We start from the raw sequence: 18,377 nt of genomic DNA, 5'->3' as shown, positions 1-18,377 counted from the left end.
TATACATGCATATATGTATAAACACACACATATGTATATATGTATACATATATATACCCATGTATTCACATACATATACATAGTATAATCTAATTTTTGTAAATGAAATTATGTATTTACAAATACATAGCATTTCTTCACATAGTGAAATATGTAAAATGATATAGAATGAAATATGTTTTCTGAGGAATGGGATTAAGGAAGTTCTATTTTCTTCTTTTTGTTCATCTTTACTTTCTGATTTTTCTAGACTTAGTGTTCTTTATTTACATACCAAATCAACAGCCAAGAGTGAGAGGAGGGCAACAGGGTACTAACCACATTCCAGGGTAATTTAGACCTGCTGTCAGGTCACCCCAAGAGTCAAGACTCTTCCCTACAAGGACACACTCCTGGCTCCTGTTAGGGACTCTCTTTATTGAGAGCAAACTACTGCTTGTGAGCCAAATTCAGCCAATAGCTGGTTTTGTAAATAAAGTTTTACTGGAACACAGCTACACAGATTTATTTATGTCCTGTCTAGGGCTGTCTGCTACAACAGCAGGGTTGAGTAGCTGCCACAGAGACCATGTGACTACAAAGTCTAAAATATTTACCATCTGGCCCTTTACAGAAAGCTTCTGACTCTTGATCTAGAGGATGTCTTAGGGTAAAAGACTTCTAAAACACTGTCATTTTAGTCAACCCAGAGCCCACCTACTCCAATGTTTACAAGCCGATGTTGTCAAAATCTGAAACACAACACTAAGCTATTTAGCTTCATAATTTTCCATACCATTGTTTCAAATAAATTCAATTCACGTGTGTCTGATTCAGTCAAATGTAATTCAACAAAACGTGCTTTTAGAAGATTTGTTTAATGTTCAAAAAAATCACTCATACCATTCCCAGATGCTGGAAGTTGTGTTTCTGCTGGAATAAGTGAACTTTAGACCCCCCTCCCCTAAAATGAGTTGTAATTAAATTCAGGATAGACAAGCTCAAGTATGTATGAGCATTTTTGCTTTCTTTAAAGATGATGGTCTGAGTAAGGACTAACCCTGATAAAATTGGCCTAAAAATCCTATTTTAAAATTTGAGTGTCACAAGTTTTTACTCTCAACACCAAGATACGCCCCTCAGTCAAGCTTCTTCCCTGCATCTTACATGGGTAACAATAAACCCCTGACATAGGTATCAATAAAACACTGTATATCAAAGTATTCACTCAAAATATACCTATTCTCCGGACATTCAACTGGAGAAAATTCTAATTCAAAAAGATACATGTACCTCAATTGTCATAGCAGCACTATTTACAATAGCCAAGACATGGGAGCAACCTCAATGTCCAATGACGGATGACTAGATAAAGAAGCTGTGGTATACTTATACAATGGAACACTACTCAGCCACAAAAAAGAATGAAACAATGCCATTTGCAGCAACATGGATGGACCTATAGATTAACATATTGAGTGAAGTAAGTCAGAGAAAGACAAATATCATATGGTATCACTTACATATTGAATTGAAAAAAAAATGACACAAATGAACTTAGTTACAAAACAGAAACAGACTCACAGACACAGAAAACAAACTTATGGTTACCAAAGGGGAAGGGGTCAGGGAGGGATAAATTAAGAGCTTGGAATTAGCAGATACAAACTACTACATATAAAACAGATAAACAATAAGGTCCTACGGTAGAGCACAGGAAACTACATTCAATAGCTTTCAATTTCAGTGTAGACAACCAGAGAGAAGCAAGCACAAATTTACTGATCACAAACCCAACCTGTAAGCATCCCAATCAGGTTTGACATACATTCATTGCTCACCTATGTGTCGAGTCTCTTAGATACTCAAGTTAAAACCAGCTGAACATCTAAGATGTTCATTTTGGGGTCCATAGCTCACAATCCCTTTGTAGGATGTATAAGACCACCCTGAAGGACAGGACTTCTTGCTCCTCCCTGGTCTCTCTCTTATGACTTTCCTTGTATCATAAGCATTTTCTTATCAGATCAAGTGGTCTTTTTCCAAGCCCGCTGAGAGGAAGGTTTATCACCTTTGCTTCATCTTCAACCTCTTGTAGTAATTATCTGTTAGCCAATGTATGACCCCCACCCTCCTGCCAACAGCCTTCAATTAACTGAGCGCAAAAATAAGACGATTGTGACAGAAATTATAGAAAGATTTTCATGGAAATATTAAGGTAGTATCATGAATGGAGTTCTCATGGTTTAGAAAAGTACAATTTAACATGAAATTATTAAAGATAATTTAAATAATAATAATAGATTTGCATTGAGCTAGGCAGTTGACATGAATTATCTCATATATTCCTCTCAAAATTTTTGAGGAAACTTCTATTATTGTCCACATATTAGATAAGATTCAGGAAGGTTAAATAGCTTTCTCAGGATCAGAAGTTAGTAAATGTTGAAGCAAGAACTCAAAGCCAGGTCTGTGTGATTGCATTGCCTTGTTTTACTATCTCCCATCTTCCCACCTTGCAAATTTCTGTTCTCCCTTATGACTGACTCCATGTTTCCTTTCTTTTATACAAGGAATGCCTATTAGTATTAGAAAATTTTTCAAGTGAAACAATCTGGGAATGGAGGTAACTGGGTAGGTTTAAGATAAGTCAACAGTGTTTAGATGAAACTTTTATGATTTCATGATATTGGGACAGGGTGTTAGGATGTAGAGAGAAGGGAATGCTTTAGGAAAACTTGACCTTAATATTTTTAAAGCTTAAAATGGTCATTTTTAAAGTAATAAGCATTTTTCCTCCTAGGGTGGAGACTAGGGTTTATCTTTCTTTTGGACAAATTACTTAAATGGACATTTAGTGAAGCATATCTAAGGGCAGGCTCTCTGTGTTCCTGGGGAAGCTGTGCGTTCTGTGAATTTGCCCCACAGATGATTTACACTGAAGATAGTGAACATTTTACTCAGTAGAGTAAATGTGTGCCCCCTAAGAGTTAAGAGAGTCTTCCCTTTCTCAATCTGTAAATGCATGATCTATGCCTAAATGAAAAGGTCCATTCTTGGATGGTAGGTACACATGCAAGGAAGCATTTGATGATAATAGCTTAGGAGAGGTAACTGATTCACACCTTAACTTCTCTTCATGTTATACTAGATAAACAAGAGTGGCAGGAATTAGACTAGATTCAGTGCTGCACAACTAGAGTGGGACTGTTTGTGTTCATTCCAGGTGGAATAAACCATATTAGAGGGTAATATTCAAGGGTAAAATCTTTTACTCTTGAAGCTATTTTGCGAAGGTCATGGTGACAGATCAAGTCCATGCATGTGAGAGGTGGGATTTCATCACCTCTGTATGGATTGTCCCATTGTAAACAGTCCTGGGAAAGGCTTAATAATGAGGTGGCCCTGGCTTTGGGGAAAACTGCTACTTTATTCCCCTCCTGGGTGCAGGCATTAACCAAGGCTCTGGAGGCTAAGGCAACACACTGCTTGCAGTATTCATGGTAGCAGGGGTGAGCTTCCCTCCATCACCTGGTAGCACTCCATGAGTTGGCCAAGGAGCTAGGCTAGTAAGGAATTATGACGTTGGTTTACACTCTAGGAGTAGCCACATCTAACTGCAGTTTTAAATGACTGTCTACAAAATGTTCTTTGTTTTCAAGGCTTCAGTAAAGTCAGTGGCCCCGTGAGGAATTGTAAAGGGACCACCTCCAAATATGATGTGGTGTTCTCCCTTCGACTAGTGTGGATGTGCATTGGGCAGATGTACTGGGGGGAGTGGAAACCAGCAGACTGCTGCCTGGCTCAGTAAAGCAGCAATATGGCAAAGGTCAAACAGGGCTGAGGTGGCAACATGAATAGAGGAGGAAAAATCAGAGAGACTTGATCCCAAATATGTATGAGATGGCACCATGGGGGTTCCTAGAAACAGCTTGTGGATACTTTGCAGAGGGGACAATTTCTAGCAATCAGGCCATTGGACTACATGTAAAATAAACAAACAAAAAAAGAAATGACAAGTTATTTGGTCATCATAGACTGCTGACACCTAGGATTTATATGTTACAAGAGGACCATATAAAAAGATTCAGAAGAGGCCTCTTTTTTTTCTCAATTGAAGTACAATTGATTTATAATATTAGTTTAGTTTCAGGTGTATAGCATAGTGATTCAGTGTTTTTACAGATCATACTCCATTAAAACTTATTACAAGATAATGGTTATAATCCTCTGTGTTGTACAATTGATCCTTTTCGTTTATCTGTTTTATACATAGTAGTTTGTATCTCTTAATCCCATATCCTTATCCTGCACCACCCCGCCACCTCGCCTCTCTTTAGCAATAGCCTTATCTCTTCTGACTTCTGTTGCAGCAGTGGCAAGCCTAGGGCAACCTGTCCCTGACTTCTCTCAGACCCAGTAACTGACCTGTTCACACAGGGGTCAATGTGTTGAGTGCTGTATAGGGAGGTAAATTACTTAATAAATGAAAACATACTGCCAAATGAAGGCCTACCCTATCTCCCACATCCATGTAGTGACCTGTCTACTGCTACCCTCCACAGGATTTAAAAAAAAAAAAAAAAAGAGGGGGAACTCCTTCAAAGAAACCAGTGTTCTATGTGGCATATATATATGTGGTATATTATTCAACCATAAAAAAGAATGCAACCCTGTCATTTGCAAAAACTTGGATGGACCTTGAGGGCATTATGCTAAGTGAAATAAGTCAAAGGCAAATTCCACATTATTTCACATATATTTAGAACTTAGAAACAAATAACAAAAACTAAGCTCATAGATACAGAGAACAGATTGGTGGTTACTGAAGATGGGGGAGGAGAATGAAATGGATGAAGGGAGTCAAAAGGTATAAACTTCTAGTTACAAAATAAAATAAGTAAGTTATGGAAATGTAATGCATAGCACAGTGACTACAGTTAATAATACTGTATTACATATTTGAAAGTTGCTAAGAGAATCGATCTTAAAAGTTGTCATCACAGGAGAAAAAATTTCTTGTTTTCTATGTATGGGTGGATATTAACTAGACTTCCTGTGATGATCATTTTGCAATACACACAAATATCAAATCATTACAGTGTATACCTGAAACTAATATAATGTTATACATCAACTATACCTCAATTTAAAAAAAAAGAAACCCATGTTCAAATGCAAACCTGCCTACTTCATTCCACGACCCTTTCCCTGGACTCCTCCTCCACAGAGATTCATATAAAACATTCCTTACACTCAACAAGTTTGAGCATAAGAAATTTTTATTACTGTGTCAGAAACCTGGCTGCACATGATATATGTTGATATCTTTTATTAATTTATTCAGCAAATATTTATAGACCCCTTCTTTGTACTAGGTGCTACATTAGGGGATTAACAGATCACAGCATCTGCTTTTATGTTGCTTATGGGCTATTTTTGAAAGGATTTAAGGAGACATGTATGAGTGACTATAACACAAAACATAGCAATTTGGGATCACACTATAACAGAGACCATACAAAGATTGAAGGAAAATGGATGGTACTGATTTCCTGAGGAAAACTGCTTTCTACCCAGACTTGAATTTCTTCCTAAGGGTTCTGAGCATCTAAAAGGGATTGGGGTGAACAAATGTATCACATATGCTTCGTGGATGTTTTCTTTTTAACCTAGGCTAAACTCAAGTTGAGTATTTTCCTCAAGGTCTTCGTGTAAGAAAACGTGAAAAATCAAAGAGAATGTTATTTTCAAAAGTAATTTTGTAAAATATAAAAAATAGGAGCAAATAATTTTTCTGTAGCCCCTCTTTTTTTCTGTTATGACTTCATGAAAGTATACAGAGCTGTGACGTAAAGATTTCAAAGTATATGCCTCAGAGCAATAAAATAGCCTATTAGTCTCTTTCAAATATGAGCTATTTTCAGTATACTTCAGTGGGTGTCCTATCTGTCCATCATCCATCTACATGCCTGATGTACCTGGAATGAGAAAGTCAAAGCTGTCAGCAACTGACGATTAGGAGAATGGACTTTGCTCAGAATATCTCCTACCATTCAACGTGGGCCATGCCCACTGGAGTAACATGTACACAGAACCCATATTTATCTCTGAAAAAAGATCTTTGCATTTCCCCTGGCAATTACATAATTGTTATCTGAACCTCAAAATGCTATTAGGAGTGTAACTAAAACAAATGTCAGACTTGTAATAATGGTTGCTTATTTCAGCTAGTAAAAACAAACAAATACAATACAAAACCAGAACCCAAACCCAAAATCTTCAGTTGGGCTCTTGTGGAACATTTAATTCTATAGGAAGATGGATTTATTTTCCTTCTGGATCTGCCAGTATGAATAAATGTCAAAATACTCCATCCCCTTTGCCCATGTAGCTGAAAAAAACTCATCCACTGATGAGGTTTTATAAGCTCATGAATGTCCACAAAATAATAGTTTGGTGATAGCTGATTTAGAGAAATGTTCTCAGAAAATAAGTAGCCCTATGGTTCTACCTGCCCATTCCTGAGGAAAAGAACCAGTATTTTAAATTTTTTCCATATTTTAAGCACTGTGATAAGTATTGGGTATGTAATATTTAGAAAACTCACATCCTGCCCCCAAGAAACTTAAAGTCAAGATGAGCACCTTTCAGTTTGCTATAACCAGGAGTGCCACTTGACTTTCTCCTAAGATTAAAAAGAAGGTGAGCTCCAAATAGCCAAACTTCTAATCCTTGATGATCACAAAGGGATCTTTCCTGGGCTACAGCAGCAAATAAAGCTGCCAGCACAACACAAAGTCCACCAGATTCCAGTTTACTAGCTATGTCTAGGTTCTTTTCAAAAATGTATAAAAAATGATATAAAGGAACTTATTTACAAAACACAAACAGACTCACAGACAGAAAACAAACTTACAGTTACCAAAAGAGAAAGGGCAGGGGAGTTTGGGATTAACAAATACAAACAACTATAAACAAAACAGATAAACAACAAGGTCCTTTCTCCTGTATAGCACAGGGAACTACATCCAATATACTGTAATAACCTCCAGTGAAAAATAGTATGTGTGTGTGTGTGTGTATAAACTGAATCACTATGCTGTACACCAGAAACTAACATAACATTGTCAATCAACTATATTTCAGTTAAAAAAGTTTTTTTTTATGTATCCTGCTCATCTCCAAAGAAGCCATCTCTTTCTCTGATCCCTGGCCTTTGAAGGGGGGCCTGCCTGACCAGCTAGGAGCTCACCTCCCTTCTTGAACAGAATTGCTCTTCTGGCAGTTCTTTGGGCCAATGCACTGTCCTTTTTGGTTCAAGACCCTCGAACAACCTGTATTCCGCTAGCCTGGCTCAAATTTTCTATCTGATGCCCTCTAGCTTTGCCTTTCTTAACTCAATCTGTTGTATATTCTTTAAGTGCTTGTAAAAAGCCCTCTTTATCCTAACACACCCGTGCACACACACACACACACACACATTCCCTATTGCTCTTGGAGCCTTCTTTGCCCCACAATAAATTAGGGTATTATGAGTATATATATTTATGTGATAGATGAGCAGTAAATAATGAAGCACGCAGCTCACATAGAAGGACTGTGGATTCATTTTGTCTGGGAAGAATTTTTAAGAAAGGTTTTAGGGATGTGGGAAAGACTAGAAAGAGAAATCGTTTCTGGCACAAAAGCCAAGAATGGGAAATGGAATGGAAGTAATTTAAAACACATGATTTCATTTTCTGTGAGCTTTAGAGATAAAAACTATTACATCCTCTTTACTTTAGAATCAGAAAAATGACACATTTCACCATAGAAAATGGCAAAAGGAAAACATGTTTGAAGGTATAAAGATTACAGAAGAAATCAACTGAATAACAGTGTTGTTGTTTTTAAGAAAGAAATAAAGCATGAAGATAGCTGTAGGTTGTGACAGAGCAGCTGATAAAATATGCCTTGAAAGAGAAATCTGTGATTTAGGAAAAAAACTTATATTGTAAGAATTTATTTTTATAATCTGACCTGACCACCCCCCTCAGAGCACATTCCATCTCTCATGCAATCAGCAGCGTCTCTATCAAAGTCAGCTTTGTATAAATATTAACACATCTTCAAAGAAACATGCAAGTACTAAATTCAAATCTATGTTGCTTTTCTAGGCAGGCAATAGATTATAACTATCTGCTTAGTTCCCTGTCGCTGCCTCCCTGTGACCTTCAGAATTGAGATCACTAAAACCCTAGAGGTTTGGCCTTGATCAGTTTCTCAGTCTAGGCTGGTCTCCCCAGACTTGTGAAGAGCTCAAGCTAACAGCACTCTCAGTTTCTTTTCAGAATTGCTGCAGGTCTGGGATCTAATCATAGAGTATAATCAAGAATTGGGATTTATAATTACTTTCTTGTCCCTCCAATTTCACAAAATGATCTTGTCAAATGAAAAAAAAAATGCACAACCTTAAAGTTGAGAATTATGTTTTATTCCAAGGACTTGCTGACGACTTAAGCCCAGGAGGCAGCCTCTCAGATGGCTCTGAGGGACTGCTCCAAAGAGGTAAGGGAGGAGCCACAATATATAGGAGTTTGGGGGGGGGGGCAAAAAAAAAACTAAAACAAGCCAAAAAACCCACTAAAACAAAAACAAAAACCAGTAGTCATAACATCAAAAGATGACTGTCAATTACAGAAAAACAGACATCTTAAATTAATGGATTTAGTACTTTTCTATGTATGAGAAGATGCAAGAGTCTGGGCTCATTGAAATTATCCTTTTGATATGCACCTTAACTATCTAGGGCCATATCCTGCTTTTCTCCACCCTAAATCCCCACAGGGTGCACAGTCAGGGCGGCTGCAGTGGCTGATGGCTTCATGGCTGCAAAATCCTTCATTTACTGATACAGCAGGTGACTTCATCCACAACCCCCAACTTTTCCCTTCTTCATATCATCCCACAGCTGGAATTCTGCCCATGAGCCCCAGCCTCTATGTAGGTATCTGCCATCTGCTGACTGAATTTTCTGGTATGAGACATATCCTGCCAGATCTCCATCCACTGCCTGACATAGAATCCTGCCCCTTCCCCGGTGAGAACTTCTCCCATGTCTGCCCCATCACTTGTTTCACCTCCCAGCTTCAGCCTGGGCTCTAGATTCCACCTGCCCACACAGGCCTTCAATGCTACTGACAGAGCAACATAACTGCTCCTCCTAGAATCATCTAATCATCCAGGCTGAGTCTGCACTGTCTCCAAAGAGCTGCTGCACAGGCCTTCTTATGATTAGACACTCTCATAGACGTGGAAGGACTCTCAGGGGTCATGGATTCCAACCTTCATGGTAATGCAAATAGACAGTCTAAGATCATATACCTTGTCTACACTTTTTATACAAAGGAATACTCAAGGACTATATATGTGTTACTAGATATTTCTGATCCTACATATTGCCCAAGACTAGCAGCTTCTATTTTAGACTGTAGTTTTGTGATTAAAAAGCACAGGTTCTATCATCCAATATTAAGGGCTACAGAACAATTGAATAAATTAATATTTATTTCCTCTAGGCTGTGGAAATCCAAAACACATGAAACAAAATTCCCAAACAAGTTGGGAAGAAAAAGTGTAAGGCACCTGAGAATAATATGTGCTTAATGTTAGGATTTACACTGTGAACTATAGGAGTCATCAGGGACTCCAGCTGGACTTTGAAGGATGTAAATGAATCCTTCAAAGTGGATAAGAGAGAAAAAGGAACATAGGGGAAATGTCTCTGGGTTACAAAGAGAAGTAAGAAGTCATGATACTATTACCAACCAGGGTTCTTGGCCTCCTTAATCAACAGAAATTGATAAGAGGCCAGATGAGAAATTCATGCAAGGCTTTATTGGGACTTGAGCTGCAGACCGAGCAAGCAAAAGCAAGTAACAGGTTCCCTTGCTCACTCCCTGATGGTCCCTTAAATGAGGTAAGGGTAGGGGCAGGCTGGAGGGGTGGCTTAGGTGGCCTGCCCACCGTGTTGCTGGTGCCATGTGCTAGAATCATGTGTAGTATCCTGCTTCTGCTCCCAGTACCCTGCTCCTTCTCCCAACACCTCAGAAGTGGCAGTTGGGTTTTTGGCATTTTCATATCTTATTGCTCATAGGTTGCCCCAACTGTGCAATCACACAGTTATTTTTAGTCCTTTATAGTTTCTTTGTATTCTGTTGCTCAGTCCCAATGTAAGCATTGCAGCCCAGAGTCCCAGGTCCCTGGTTCCTGCCTGTGTCAATACTAGGTAATCTTTTTTGAGTTCCATCCCAAATATGACACTGAACTAGAAGTTCAACCTTCTAGACTTTATTTATTTATTTATTTATTTATTTATTTTGGTTACTCTTTTCAGTTCTACAGTAGATATAAGAAAACCAGTGTTGCCTACACTGTGAAAGATATATAAAATGGAGAGTGAACTTCTCCTAAAGAATATAACACTGTAATAATATGCACTGGACACTGTCTTTATTTTATAAATTTGGATCCAACGTAGCATCTCCAAATGTTTTGTTTAGGGAACTATTAATTATTGAGTGCTCGGCTATATGCCATCCAGTTTAGGAACAGACACAAGTCCCATCTGACCCAGCAAGGTTTTGAGTTAATTCTACTGCCCTCAGGCTGCTCTCCAATGGGTTTAGGAGAGCTTCTGGATTCCCTGATTGTCCATAGCACCACAGAAGATCCTAGGTCCACAATCTATTTACCCTTATGTTTGAATCCATGCCTTGGATTGCAGCTGAACTCATGTGCCCCGCAGAAAACCTGAGCCCAGTCTTGAATCCCAGACTTCGTGCCTCACACGGTGATCTCTGCTTCTCCCTAGCCAGCTCCTTATCCCTGGAAACAGGGCCCTGTATCCATGACCCAGCCTCAGACTAATATTCCAAAAACTGTTACCAGGAGACTTATCGAGGTTTTTTCCTCTCAACATAAATTTACTAACTACTAATTAACCCCTGGCAGCAAATCCTGTAAGAGTTTATTTCTGAGACAGGAGGGAAGGGGGCGGGGCACAACCATTAAAAGAACGACACAAGCAACGGAGAATAGGGCATAACTCGGTTAGAAATGACTAGGCCCAAGACGGGGAGACTCCCCTTCCAGTAGAGCCTCTTTAAACGCTTATTATCATGAAATTTGCCTCGCGGATACTTAGTACCCGTCACGCACGGACGCCATGACACTTTGCACCCGGACCAAACAGGGACAAAATCCCTCTTCCCCTCGGGAAGGCGGAGCAGGGATGAGAACCGGGAAATACAACCCCAAACCCCGCCTTCCCCAGTGAATATTCTGCTCCTCATTTTTCACACCCCATCTAACCAGCTTGCTGAGGAAACTCAACGCAGCTACTCACCTGAGGCTGCCCAGTCTCCCCGCCGAGAGCTAGCGCACCACCTCCTCAGAAACCCTCACTTGACTTTCTTGACTTCCGCGTCTTGTCTCTGGAGGCAAGAACCAGAGGAGAACCCGCTCTCCGGTACCACCGTGGGTGCAGCTCGCCGGGAGAACTCCGGTAAGCCCCCGGTTCCCGCCTCCTCGCGCCTCAGAGGCGCCGGCTTCCCGTCGCTGCTCACGCTCTCCCGCGCGCGCTCTCTCGCCCTCCTCGGTCTCTGCGTCCCTGCCCCTCACTTCCTGCCTTCATCCTCTACAAGTGGACGGAAAGGAATTTGCCAGGCGTTTCCCAACCTTGCCCCACAGGCAGCTAGGGACCCCAAGGGAGCTTTGCCTCTGGGTTCGCCTTATCCAGTATTTAATTATCTGCCTTCAGGTTCAACTGTGTAGAAACATAAAATGCAGCCTTACCTACAGACTGGGAGGGTTCGTGGGGCTTCCGCCGCCCTCACCCGTTCCGGAGCTTCCTCTCTCGGGAAGCGGTCTAAGGTCACATTGCGGGTGTTGGAGGGCGGCCCTGCTCCATGAGGTCCCGGCCCATGGAGGTAGCGTCCATCGTTCTCCCGTGCAGGCCAACTGGCCCCTCCACGGTTCACCCGGGCGCCCATCCCCGCCCCCACTCTCGCCTCCCCCTGTTGGGGGCGGGGCAGTTCACGCCTGGGCGGGACACGCGCACAGCCACATCCAGGGAACACGTCTGTGCCTGTCACCAGGCTTGACCCCGTGTCCCGAGGTCACAGAGCATGTGGGGGTATCTTCAACCCAGGGAGGATGCGTGGGTTCCTCCCCTTGCCCTCGCTGCCCTGAAGGTCCCCGAAATGCTTTGCAGCCGTGCTCACCTAATGGGCTAGACATACCCATGGAACCCGCAGACACAGGTTATGATCTCAGCACTGTTCTCCATCCTGTTGAAAACACAAGGGCCTTGTCACACCTTGAAATCTTTTCCTAGTCAGGAGAAAAATGTGCAACTGAAAGTTGAGAATTATGTTTTATTTGGCGACGGGGTTAAGAACCATAGCCCAGGAAGGTGGCTCTCAGACAGCTCATAGGAACTGTTTCAAAGAGGTACGGGAGGATCCAGGCTATATAGGAGTTTTTGCTGGAAAAAAAAAATGTAGTCAAACATCAAAAGATTACTGCTAATCACAGAAAAAAAACCCAGACATCTCAAGTTTATGATTCTAGTTCTTTTCTATGTTTGGGAAGATGGAGGAGTCTGGGCTCATTGACATTATTCCTTTGATATGCATCTTAATTATCTAGGGCCAGTATGCTCTTTTTCTCTATCATGAGTTCCCCTCAGGGCGTACCATCTGGGTCAGCTGCAGCGGCTGATGACTTGGTGGCAGGCAACATTCTTTGTTTACTGAAATGGCAGTCAACATTTTTTTGTCCACTTAGTGTAAAGCCCCAAACCAAGCCTGTGCCTATTTCTCCTTCAGCTTCTACACATTTCTCTTTGGTTTGGCTGAGAAGGATCCTGTTTCAATACAGTACATTGAACCCTGAAATCTAAATGCCCAAGGCTCACATAAAGCAATCTTCAAACAATTTCACATGCTTACAGCCTTGTGGGACAGTTTCAGGTGTGTAATATATTCAGCCACCACCTTAGTTATACATTAAAAATTCTAGCATCTCTCCATATGGGTAATAGATTTCCTACACAATGCCAAAATTTCAGACCCGATTCCAGCATCCTAAGCTTTCCAGTGAATGGTGCCTGAAGTTAAATTACTTTGTCTTGACCAAAAGCAGAGGCTGATGCGCAGCACTTCCCTTTCAGAGCCATAGTTCACGTTTGGAGATGTTTTAATTTCCCCTTTAGAGATGTTGCTTTTTGTTGGCAATTCCGGTTCTCGAGTAAGAGATTCGCTGCGTTGCCAGACAAGGTCAAGCTTCTACAGAGCAGCTGGTGAAGGATGTGTTGATTGTGGGAAGGCAACACCCAGGCTGCTTTTCAAAGCCTGATCTTGTGATTGCATCACATTGTTGTGAGGATTTGCAGTCATTAATGAGAAAAAAGGCTCAGGAAAAATTTTGATAATTGTCATATTTCCCTATCTCTGGAAACAATTCCTACAGCTTCATTCTAAATATAGCTTCAAAGAGAAGCATTGAGAATAGGTTTTTATGAAAACTCCCATATCAATTGGTAGAATTGTATGTGCCTAAGCTTTTCCAAGTTTGAATTTCTGGTTTAGTTGATTTTTCAATCTGCCTTATTTGATGTGGATGGTAGAGAAAAGGCACTGTTTACTTTACAAGAAGAACAAATATTGACAGCTGTCTTGCTGGACTTTTTCACGTAGGTACAGATTTTTTTTAAAGAAAAATCTCAGAGTTGGACAAAATTATCAGATTGATCATGATGTATTTGAATTATATTGAATTAAATTTCACCTTTACATAGCCAAAATTTTTTACCAAAGATGTTGCTGTTTGAATTTGAGTAAACCATTCATCCTGAGTACAACACTAAAGCTATCTTGTAAGCTCTGCATATAATGTTAGCCTTGCGGCATTAACCTGAGAAAAGGAATTAGTTTGATATAGATGGCTTAAGCCAAATCCAATTTTTAGATTTGTCTGTAAACACAGGATCTTGACTGTTTTTTGAAGACTTGCTATGTTTCTTCAGTTATGATTATACCACAATGAAATGACATAAGATAACAAGACAGGGAAAAAATAAATCTCACATATAAAATTGATCCTGGCATTTATTACAGGTTTGAAACTGCACAATCCTCTTGCCAACTTTAAATCCTATTTCCAGTTTAATTTGTTACTATATACCCCAAAAAGGGGCCTGATATTATAGGAAGAGTGCAGAGCTAGTAGCTCTGTTCTTGCCCTTAGTTCACTAGAACAGGTGCTCAGTCTCTTTGGATCAGTGGATACCCCTTCAGGGAATGGACATGATTTCTGAGGATATGTATGTTAGAATCAGAGAGAAAGAGAGGATCAGAGACCGCTCAATGGCAAAGACAGTTTTATTTTGAGAAACCTGCAGAGGGGGTCTCCAGTCATACTGGAGCCCCCTGTCTGTACAGACTTGGTTGTTTTATGCCTGGGCGGCTGGAGCTGATTGGTGGGTTCTTATGCAAATTACGGGTGCTGAGAGATAAGTTCCGATTGGTGGGTATGCTTAAAGTGAAAGGGGCGTGCCTGAAAGAGGAGCGTGGATGAACTTTGCCGCCAGTAGTTCTCACTCAGTTCTGGGGAGGCAGAGGTTGCTATGCAGATAAGGCATGCAGAAGGGTAAACGCTGATTGGTGGGTTTTACAGAAGGCGGAGGTGGATACTTGCAGTGGATTCGGCTTGTCCGGAAATAGTGGCTGATCGCTGAAATGGATCTGGTCATGTCTATCAATGTTACTGTAATATTTTATGATAGTCCCTGCAAATTATTAGACTGTTAATGATTATACCACCTAGAGCCTTCACCACTAATATTGTTGCTGCAAAGCTGGCCTCTGTACCCAGAAAACGGACTGAGACTCAGAAACAGAGTTTTGGAAAGATTAGAAAAGAACAGATGTATTGCTTCGCCAGGCAAAGAGGAGACACAGCAGCCTCATGCCTTAGAGACTGTGAATCCCTCTTGAAGTTGGGGTCCTGAAGTTTTATAGGAAAAAAAGCTGGATGGAACAGAAAAGGTGATAGCAATGAGGGTGCCTTACAGTTTGCTGCTACTTTCGCCTTTACCTCGATGAATCTTCCTGGCATCATGGGGGAACTGCAGAGGGCCTGTCCATTCTTCTGAGATTATCAACCCGTTACCTTCTTCCTAGAACATAGTCTCTGAGTTACAACTATTACAGAGAATGTCAGGGAGAAGTTTGGAGGTTACTTAGCACAAAAGCAGTAAGGTAGAGAAAGAAAATTGTAGGATTTCTTAGAAAAGTCAGCAATTTTAGCATCAGGGAAGTTAGTTTGTTTCCTACTCCTTCAATATTCAAATATAAAGTAATGATTTATCATAACAATAAAGGTATAAGTTACACGAGTAATTGTTGTGTAGTAATATGAGTGAAGTTTCTGGGTATCTTTGTCCTACAGACCTTGTCTTGAGTTCATCATGGAGATACTTCATTGAGTATTTTAAAGGAAAATGTAGTGTACTGAAAATCCAAATAAGTCCCCCACCCTAAAGAGTTATATAATGACATATAAAACATTATTCTAAACCTGAGTATAGAGATATTAGAGTCCTGTTTTTCTTGAAGCCTTCTACAGGAAAGCCCAAGACATTTTCATGATTCTGCCTATAAATTTGAAGTTTTTGTTTTACAGTTTTGGATATCAAATCCCAAAAGTAGAGGAAAATCCAAAATTCGTGTGATTCTGTTGTATAAAAATTAGACCTCAAAAAAAATTTGTTTCAGGTACCTCTGCCATTGTCCTTCTTAGCAGCTAGTTGCCAGTGTAAGAGACCCAAGGGGATCTAGGTAGACAGATTTTGTAAAATTTCTAATAATTCACCAATGTGACTATTCTTCTAAGGACAGCTACATGGAAAAGGAGTTTGAGCTATACGGAAAGTTAAAGCAGTAAAAAAGAAGAAAAAGAGGAAATTCCACCAAAAGATTCACCAAGAATTGCTCAAGTAAGTGGGGATGTCTTTGAGGAATTTCAGGACTGCAGAGGTGGACTTAAAAGATTATGGGAGAAAGTGAAGAAAGGTGATTCTTTACTTTTGCCCATCTCCTGACTATATGATCCAGGTAAATACAAGTTAAAATCTACAAGATGGCCTACCATTTTGATTTTATACAAGGTTTTTCTTGACCAATACAATAAGTACCTAACCACATGTAGAAATGAAGAAAAGAAGCTAACATCTGTTAAATGGCTTTTATCTGTCATTGTTGGACATTGTATATAGGTAATCCTATTTTTTTCCTTTCACTGAGCTTTGCCAGAAAATATTATTAACTTCATTTACAGTTGAAAAATCAAGGCTTAGAAAGATACATAACCATTAAGTAGGAGGGTCAGAATTTTTCTGGCATGAAACTCCTTTTTTGTTGTTGTTTTGTTTTTTGTTTTTGTTTTTTTCTGTTACACCTTGACATTCCCTGAAACAGTTGGAATAAACTACATTTAGTGTTTGGCAGGGGCAGTGCAATTAATGATCGAAGGGTCCTGGAAACATAGCAGATCCAGAGAAGGTATGTCCAAGGACAGTTAGCTGGATGAAAGACACTCACCAGTTTCACCGGCACACTTTTTTTTTTTTTTATATAAAATTTTATGTTCTTTTTTCTGTTAAAAAAAAAAAGATTCTGGAGTCCTTGCCTTCTTTTTCAAAGATCAAGGGTGAACTATCTACAGAGAAGTCAAGAGAAATAAGCCGTTCTCTATACCTGGGATTCAATGCATCATCCACCACAAGCTGAGAGAGATCTTTGTGTTTTCCTGCAGTGAGACTAATGCCTCAGCAGGTGTACAGAGGTACCTCCTCTACTCTTGTTTAGAGAGTAGGAGCTGAAGAAGAGGCCCTCATCATGCTGGGACAGGAATCCCCTTGAATGGGCTTCTATTGCTTCTTCATCGTTAGCTGCACTCAGGGTCACCATATTTACAACTTCAGGTCTGTGTGCATGGTGGTGCCTGGAGTTGGGCAGTATGCAGTGTGCATGGCCAAAAATGGTAACTGGCAGGACTTGAGGCTGAGACTTGTTCCTGTATTTGAAGCCTAAACCATTTGTCTCTCTAACAGAGAACACCCTCAAATGTTCAATAGACCAGGGAGGCAAATAAAAACTATCAGAAAGATACAGATTCCAGTCAAGTGTTGCTGCCTTTACTTGTCCCTTGTCTTCTATCATTCCCACCCTCAAGAAGAGCTACTCTATCTTTGTCCTCTCCTAAGAATCTACATGTCACTACAAGGTGGACTTTGTCTTCTCAGCAGAGAAAATAGAGATGAGCAATACGAACTCCCCCAGCTTCCAAATCACCCATTTTTAGTCATCAAGAAAGGGCTTTAAACCTGAAAAAGAACCTCATCATCTCCAAAACTAAGTCTTGTGCTCCTAACCCAATCCCACTTCACCCTCTCAGAGCTCATTTGTCAATTTTCTATTTCTCTCCTCATTCAGGCTCCAATTAGTTTCCATATAAATAGGCCAGAGCCTCCAAACTGATCTCTCAACTGCAAGGGTTTTCCTCTTCCTATTTATTTTCCTGCCGTGCACCAGAATTATCTTTCTGAAAAAAAAAAAAGATTTTTTATCCTATCAACTCTTAAGTGCCTAGCACTTCATGTAAGACCCTTCACAATTTGCTAGCATGTTAGCATGATTTTTTTTCCTCCTACCGTGTTTTATCATCTATTTGACATTATGACCATACATTTGTACAGAGGAAATGTCAGTCCTTTATACAGAAGCATAAAGCAGCAGATTATTAACAGAAGTTTGCATACTTTCTGTCATTTGGAGAGTAGACACTGCATATTATTTCTTTTGAACAATGTGCTAATCCCCAGCACTTATTACCCTCTGGCAGATTATAGACAACCACCAAATATTTATTAAATAAGCTTTATACCATTCTCCAGACTTACCTCCCTAGCCTCAGGTCTTCTTTCTCCCTCTGCCACCAGAGTCTTATTCCTAAGAATATTCCTGTCACTTCACAACTTACAAACCTTCAACAGAACTTCATTGCATATAGAATAACAGGAACCTCTCCATCCTGATCTCCAACATGGCCAGAATTTTTCGTTCTTCCTTTGCTTCCATTAAGACATTCCTGTCCATCCTGATAGCATACATTATGAATTATACATCTGTGGCTCCCAAAACACTTCCAAACTATTTCATTCCTGTCTTTATATAAGCTGTTATCATACCCTGGGTTGCCATTTTCACCCATGTCCACCCATTAGAGTACTAATCTTTCCAGTTCAAATTCTACTTCACTTAAAAAGTGGACCCAGATTTTCCCATGCAAAA

Source organism: Camelus dromedarius, chromosome 13 (genome assembly GCF_036321535.1).
Source record: "Camelus dromedarius isolate mCamDro1 chromosome 13, mCamDro1.pat, whole genome shotgun sequence".
Classification (NCBI taxonomy): domain Eukaryota; kingdom Metazoa; phylum Chordata; class Mammalia; order Artiodactyla; family Camelidae; genus Camelus; species Camelus dromedarius.
This window is presented reverse-complemented; position numbering follows the sequence as displayed.